The 7,130-nt window shown below is 48.1% G+C and overlaps 1 long non-coding RNA gene across 1 annotated transcript; it reads right to left on the bottom strand.

Moving 5' to 3' along the window:
- Positions 1 to 202: 202 nt before the first annotated feature.
- Positions 203 to 7,060, bottom strand: LOC123381215. Its single transcript, XR_006587957.1, has 2 exons — positions 6,334 to 7,060; positions 203 to 620 (listed from the first exon to the last, which is right to left on the bottom strand). It is a non-coding gene; the product is annotated as an uncharacterized LOC123381215 (long non-coding RNA).
- Between the last annotated feature and the right edge of the window lie 70 nt (positions 7,061 to 7,130).

The raw sequence follows: 7,130 nt of genomic DNA, 5'->3' as shown, positions 1-7,130 counted from the left end.
TGGCAAAAGGACAAACCCAAAGGTGTGAGAGGACAGTGAGTGGATGGAGTTAGCGTCCCTTAGATGTGGGTACCCACGAATCCAAGGACTGGCTTGCCCCCTCCCGGCCACCCCCTTGCCCCTGCTCTGCCTTTGGGATTCAAGGGACCTTTCGAAAGAGCTCAGTTCTGTTCTATGCACCCCAGGGGTATGACACAAGGTGTATCGTATTCAAAATTTTCACAAGAATATTTTGGCGTAAGAAGTGAACAATTAGAGCAGAAACTCAGTATGAACGGGAGTCATGCAGAAATCAGAATCTTGAGGGAACCCCTGGGCAATTGCAAACGTCCCTGACCTTGAGGACTTTCACACACCGAGAGCCGGGGTGGAAGTACTTTTCCATTCTTCCCACTGAGGACTGCTAACAGTCATGGACGTTATATATAACCTCTGAAACATGGAGGGAAGAAAGCAGACCCACTAAGGATCTTGGGGCCCGAGGAATGTTGGTGAGTTCCCTGAGTCTTCTCTACTCCTCACATATCCCAGTTCAGATGCTGGAGAAGCCGGTGATCGAGAAACACCAATCGGGTCAGGAAAAATCTCCGAGAGAAATCCGCTCCCCCTGGTCCAACAACCTGGAAAGAGGTAACCCAGAAAACTTTCAGACAAGAGCTGGACTGCACCATCAAATAACACAGAAAGAAATGAGGTCTCACCTCCACTCTGGCCAGCAGAGGCCGGATTTCCACCCTCACCTAGCTGTGATGAGGTACCCTTCTCCTCACTGGGGAGGCATCAGAAGGTAACTGGGAGCTTGGTACTTTGAGCATAGCCTGACATCCACAAGGCACCCATGCTGAAATGTCAGCGGAGGCCACAATGGGTCAGTAACAAGGTGTTCCTCCCAGCAAGGGTTGCAGCAGCAGAGGAGAAGCCCAGCCCTGCCAGCTGTAATAAGAGCCCCCCTCCCCCTAATATCAAAGGAAGCCTGGTGGGGGTACTAGACGTCCACCCTCATCTAGCAACAATGAGGTGACACCCCACCATCCCCACCAGAATGGCGTCAGAGGAGGCCAGTGGAGACAGAAGCTTTAAATAGAGCTCAGAATCTCATAGCATATGTCCCCAAACATACAGGTTTCGATTGCAAGTCCCCCTTTATACCAAGATCTGGGAAAAATGTCAACTTGGATGAGAAGAAATCACCAACAGAAGCCAATCAGAGGACGGGCGCCTGGGGGGTCAGTAGGTAAAACAGTCGACTCTTGGTTTTGGCTCAGGTCATGATCTCACGTGTTCATGGGTTCGAGAACCCCACGTCAGGCTCCATGCTGATGGTGTGGAACCTGCTTGGGATTCTCTCTCTCTCCCTCTCTCTCTGCTCCTCCCTTGCTCTCTCTCCCTCTCAAAACCAATAAAATAAACTTAAAAAAAAAAAGAAACCAGAGGATATAGATGTTAGAACAATCTCACAAAGATTTTAAATCAACCATATGAAAATGTTTCCACAATGAGCACAATTGGAAAATATGAGAAAAATAGAAAATCTCAGCAAAAAATAAAAGCTTTAAAGAAACACCAAGCAAATTTTAGAACTGAAAACTGCAATAACCATATTTAAAACTCAATGGATGGGCTCACCAGAACAGAGGGGACAAAGGAAAGAATCAGTGAACTTAAAGCTAAAACAATAGGAATTACTCAATCTGAGCAACAGAGAAAAAAAAAAAAGACTTAAGAAAATGAACAGAAATTCAAGGACCTAAGTAAGGGGCTATAACAGAAGATCTAACATTTGTGTGATCAGAGTCCCAGGAAGAAAAAGAAAACCAAGGCAGAACTGAAAAAGTTGTCAAAGAAACAATGGTTTAAAAATTCTCAAATTTGGCAAAAGACAAAAACCTACAGATTCAGGAAGCTGAGCAAACCCCAAACAGGATAAACCAAAAGAAATCTATGCCAAGACATAGCATACATATTAAAACTTGTGAGAACTGAAGACAAAGAAAAGACCTTGAGAGCAGTGAAAGAGAAATGACGTCTTATGTAGACGGGGAGAACAATTTGAATGTCAGCAGATTCCTCATCAGACACCATGGAGACGAGCAGGAAATGGCAGAACATTTTTCACGTGCTGAAAGAAATGTCAACCCGGAATCTTATATCCAGTGAAAATATCCTTCAGGAATGAAGAAGAAATCAAGACACGTTCAGAAGAAAGAAAACTAAGAGAATTTGTCACCATCAGACCCACCCAAAAGGAATGAGTAAAGGAAGTTCTCTAAACTGAAAGGACAAAAATGATAAAAGAAAGGACTCTTGGAACATCAGTCAGAAAGAAAGAGCATAGTAAGCAAAAATATAAAGAAATACAATAGACTTTATCTCCTCTTTCGTCTTCTAAGTTGTGCTTGGCAATTGAAACAAAAATCATAACACTATCCGACGTGATTCCCAATATATGCTGAGGACATATGTGAGAGAATCATATCAGAAATTGGAAGACTAAAGGGACATAATGGGATTTAAGTCCCACTAAGAAAATGGCAGCATTAGTAAACTGATAAGTTATGTAGGCATAGTGTAATACCTGGAATATCACTAAAATGCCTGTATACACAGATACACTGAAAAGCGCCACATATAAACCAAATGGAATTTTTTTAAGGTTCAAGTAACCCACAAGAAGGCAGAAAAAAGAAAACGGAGAGGGACACCTGGGTGGCTCAGTCAGTTGAGTGTCTGAATCTTGATTTCGGCTCAGGTCACGATTCCAGAATCATGGGATCGAACCCCATGTCAGGCTCTGTGCCGAGTGTGGAACCAACTTAAGATTCTCTCTCTCTCTCTCTCTCTCTCTCTCTCTGCCCCTCTCCCCCTCTCATCCTCTCCCTCTCTTCCTAAAATAAAAGAAAAATATTTAAAGGAAAAAGAAAACAGATTAAAAACAGGAAGAATAAACAAAGACAAAAAATAAAATGATAGACTTAAGCTCTAACATATAAACAATAATATTAAATATAAATGGTCTAATATACCAACTAAAAGACAGAGACAGGCACAGTGGACAAAACACCCACCACCACAACAAAACTGTGTGCTGTCTATAAGAAATTCACTTCTAATTTAATGATATAGGTAGGTTGAAAGTGAAAACGTGACAAAATATAACGACAATACCAAACACTGGAGAGGGTGTGGAACAGTAAGACGCTCACCAGTTGCTGGACGACCACTCTGGGAACAGGTGGGCAGTTTTTTATAAAATTGAAGGTGCATGTATTGTACAACCCAGCCATCATACCCCTGCACATTTATCCCAGAGAAAAGACATCTTATGTCCACACAAAAAGTTGCACATAGTTGTTCATAGGAGCCTTATTTATAATCGCCCCAACCTGGAACATCCTACGACCAGCACAGGTGAATGTTTAAGGAAACTGTGGCATACCGGAACCAGCAATAAAAAGGAACAAACCATTAATACCTGTGACAGCTCGGGAGGATTTCAAGGGCATTGGGCTGGGTGGGGAAAGCCAATCTCAAAAGTTCACATGCTGGGGAATGCCATTTCGATAAAATGTGTGAGGTGACAAAACTGGAGACGGGGATCAAATTAGTGGTTGCCAGGGCTGAAAATTGTGGAGGGAGGGGGTGGTTACAACCGTAAGGGACAGCATGAGGGGGATCTTTGTGGCAAGGGACGGTTCTGTATCTCAATCACTGTGGACTTACACCAATGGGCTTGTGATAAAGGAAGTAAAACTAGGCACAAGCAACCTCGCAATGTCAATTTCTGGGTGTAATATACTGTAGTCACAGAAGATGTTGCCATTGGGGAAACTGAGTGAGGAGTACCAGGGATCTCTTTATAGGACGGTGGCAACTCTCTTCTCTAGATATATTTCGAAATAAAAAGTTAAGAAAAAGATTAAAGTGCAAAACTACTTTCTGTACTTTGCATCCACATGTATTAGTATAGATATCAGGAGAGCCCCAAGATTTGTATTCAGGTTAAAAAAAAAAACTTAGCCATGAAGATGCTCTTTGTGTTATTATTTTGTCAATCTGTAATGAAACACTATTAAGTTGGAAAAAATTGGTTCGTGTGGCACAGATGTAATATGAAAGCATGTGTGTATTCACTTATTCATTCCACAAATACTGAGTACCAAAAAAAAAAAAAAAAGCATCTGGCATCTTCAACAATTTTCTGCAATTTCCCAACCTGAGATACAACAGCAACCCCCTAATTCTCAGAAAGCTGTCAGTACCCACGAGATCCCTAGCTGTTGATCCTCTAGCCCTTCTGATGATTTGTAAGCCCCTCCCTCCTCGTAGTAAATCCTTTTCTGCTTGGGAGGGAAAGGGGTACGTTGCCCGAATAATCCTGACATGGTGTGTGTGCACACAGCCTGCACCGGGGTGGGAACTGCTGGAAAAGCACAAATCTGATGGCACCACTCCCCTTGCATGGGACTATGAAGGTTCCTGTGTGCCCTTCACCCTTCTGCTGGGAACTCAGGGACATCCCTCCCCATCTAGCTTCATTTCCTCCCACCCCTTGTGCCCCCTCCAAGGCAATTCCTCGTCCTTCCTTGCCTCACTTCTGTTCTCCTGCTCAGAATGCTATTCCCCGCGCCCTTCCCCTGTCTGTCTCTGGTCAGATGCTGAGGAAGCGTTTTTTTGTTTTGTTTTGTTTTTAATGTTTATTTATTTTTGAGAGAGAGAGACAGAGCACAAGTAGAGGAGGGGCAGAGAGAGAGAGAGAGAGAGAGAGAGAGAATCAGAAGCAGGCTCCAGGCTCTGAGCTGTCAGCTGTCACACAGCACAGTGGGGCTCAAACCCGTGAAGTGTGAGGTCATGACCTGAGCCGAAGTCGGATGCTTCACCGACTGAGCCACGCAGGTGCCCCATTGGAAAAAGCATTTAAGCACATGAGACATAGCAGATGAGGAAGCAAGCAAAGTGCAGGGCCAGGGCTCGAGCGTCTGCTACGTCAGAAGCAAGGGAGCCAGGCTTCCGCACCCATCGCCACTGGCTGAGGGCCACCTGGGGGCCTTTGTCACTCTCTGCCCAAAGTGGCAGAACAGCTCCAGTGGCTCTAGAGAAACCTTCACAAGAAGGGTGACGAGTGAGGCTGCTAGAATGAAAAGCCCAAGGGAGCCGGGGAACGGGTGCTGAGAGATGGTCAAGGGATCCACGGGGATCTCAGCTGTGTCCGAGGTCTTGTCCCTGCACATGCAGAGCGAATGTCACCTCCTCTGCAAGCCCTCCCCGGCCAGGACTCACAATGGAGATGGGTGGCTTGGTGGTTCGTTCAGCATGCTGGGAGCAAGCTATGGGCCACACAAGTACCACAATGTTAACTTTTATCGTAAGCAGGAGGCCAAAGACATCCATGAACATTGTACCTTCAGGCATCACCAACCTGAGATCAATGTTGCCGTGTGTGTCTGTCGCATGCTACAGTTTTGATCATCAGGCAGAGACGGGCTGCCTGCGACAGACCCACGCACACCCTGGAATCTGGCTCTACCCACGTCCCGTACAGGACGCTGCCAACTGTGGATAAAAGACAAGATCCCTGGAGGATGCCACCGCAATCCGGATGGCCGGCCAACCTTCTGTCTTCCTGAGACGGCGAGCCCTTTGAGGACGGGGGCTTGGTCAGCTTTCTCTGCACCACCCGAAACCAACGTTGGAGAAAGCGGGGGTCTGATCCTTTTTCTCTTGAGTGCACGACTGAGTGCAACTGTTTTCAGCGGAGCAAGATGGGGAGGCTTCTGTGTGGTCCCATCTCCAAAGCCAGAGGTTGGCAGTCTCTCTTCAAGGTCTGATCCATGAAGCAGCTGGAGACCCTCACCAGCAATGCTACAGCAACAGCCTTAGGCAGAGAGGCGGTGGACCCCTTCCCTGGGGGGTGGGAGGCCCTGTATTCCTCTGCCACGATCTTTTCCCCCTAGAATATTCCCTGGGCCCCTCCCATGCACAGGTGCCAAGGACGCAACAGCAAACCAAAAGGACAGCCCCTTTGTGGCCATGCTCCCTCTGCCTCAGTGTCCTCAGGGATAAAGAGGAGATGATAATTTCTCCTACGTCACACAGTTGCTCCTTGGGTAACAGAGTTAAAATGCCTCACGGGCTTGAACAGTGCGCGTTCGGCACCTAGTAAGTGCTAAATAAAACTGCCTTGCCTTTTATTATTATTATTTATGAATAATTTTTATTTTATCACTAGCTTAGTAAATAGGGTCATCTCTGAGAGGGAGAAGCACTAGGTAGAATAAAGTAGGGGTAGGATGCAGGTTGTTGGGAGGGGAGCCACCTTAGATGGGCAGGCCTTACCAAAGCCGTTGCGGCTGAGCGAGACCCCGAATGGTGGAGCGAGCTCCATGGAGCCCTGGAGGAAGCATGTGCAGGCAAAGGGAAGAGCCGTGCAAAGTCCCTGAGGAAGAATCGGTGTGGCCTGTCAGCCGTCGTGGCTGGAGCGAGGGAATGGAGTGCACCGGAGAGGAGGCTGGCATCCCCGGAAGAAAGAGGGTCTCACGGGACCTTGAGAACCACTGGGAGGCATGGGGAGCTCTTCTTTTTCCTGTCCCCCAGGATCGCCAGGCCTTCACCCCAAAGCCGCAGGTGAATGCCCTCTGCCTCTGGCTTCTGGGGAAGGGAAGCACATCCCCGGAGGAGCAGCTATGGATGTCCTCCTGTCTGCGGCCAGAGCCACCTGCCCAGCTCCTCGATGGGTTTGTGCTCACCAGCGCATGCTCAGTGCCGGGCCTCAGTCTGTGGAGCCGAGAGCCACCAGACCATGTGCCCGGCGTCCGTGCCAATCTTGTCCTCACATCCCGCCCAGCGGAGGCCCACACAAGGTTCCCTGGAGGGTGTGGGCGGAGTGTGGGACCAGCGGCTGTGCCACCCCCAGGAGGAAGGGGGAGGGTGGAGGGGCCACCAAGAGAGGGCTCTCTGGTGACCCAGGATGAGCTGGTGGAGGCAGCCCTCGGGCGGGCCCAAGGCTCCACTCTGAGCAGAGTCTAGAGACCGTCCTCCTCCCAGCACAGCCCTTCCTTCCAGAGACACTGTCTTTGTCTTTGAGACCCCCCCCCCCCCCCGCCGGCCGACTGGAGTCCCCCGGTTGCTAGGTG

This window comes from Felis catus, chromosome A2, assembly GCF_018350175.1.
Source record: "Felis catus isolate Fca126 chromosome A2, F.catus_Fca126_mat1.0, whole genome shotgun sequence".
Lineage (NCBI taxonomy): Eukaryota > Metazoa > Chordata > Mammalia > Carnivora > Felidae > Felis > Felis catus.
Note: the sequence above shows the minus strand (reverse complement) of the source record. Positions and strands in the feature narration are given on the sequence as shown.